This window comes from Morus notabilis, unplaced genomic scaffold (assembly GCF_000414095.1).
Source record: "Morus notabilis unplaced genomic scaffold, ASM41409v2 Scaffold1379, whole genome shotgun sequence".
In the NCBI taxonomy this organism is placed as follows: domain Eukaryota; kingdom Viridiplantae; phylum Streptophyta; class Magnoliopsida; order Rosales; family Moraceae; genus Morus; species Morus notabilis.
In genome coordinates, this window is record NW_010360711.1 from 326,555 (window position 1) to 326,941 (window position 387).

Below are 387 nucleotides of genomic sequence, written 5' to 3' on the forward strand. Positions count from 1 at the left end.
TTTTTTTTTTTTTTTTTATTAAAAAAAAAAAAAAGAAACCGATAATCATATGAAATGAGGACCAATGAATGGCCAGCTCTATCTCTGGGATTATTTTAATTTCACTATCAAGCATAAGAAAATATTTGACGAATATATAAATTGAATAATAATGTTATGCTCCATCTTAATGGCTAATGCATAGGCATAATGTCATTTTTTTGTTTTAAGTATAGGAATGAAATAATGAAAGGAGAACCATATTCTCTTTCAGTAAGGATGGACGAGAAGCTACACACGTGGGAATCTTTGATTCAAAGGTGGTCGTTTAAAGAGATTGATTAATTTATTAATATTTTGTTGCTCTCTCATATATCTACTATATAAGGTTATGATATTGATCGGAAG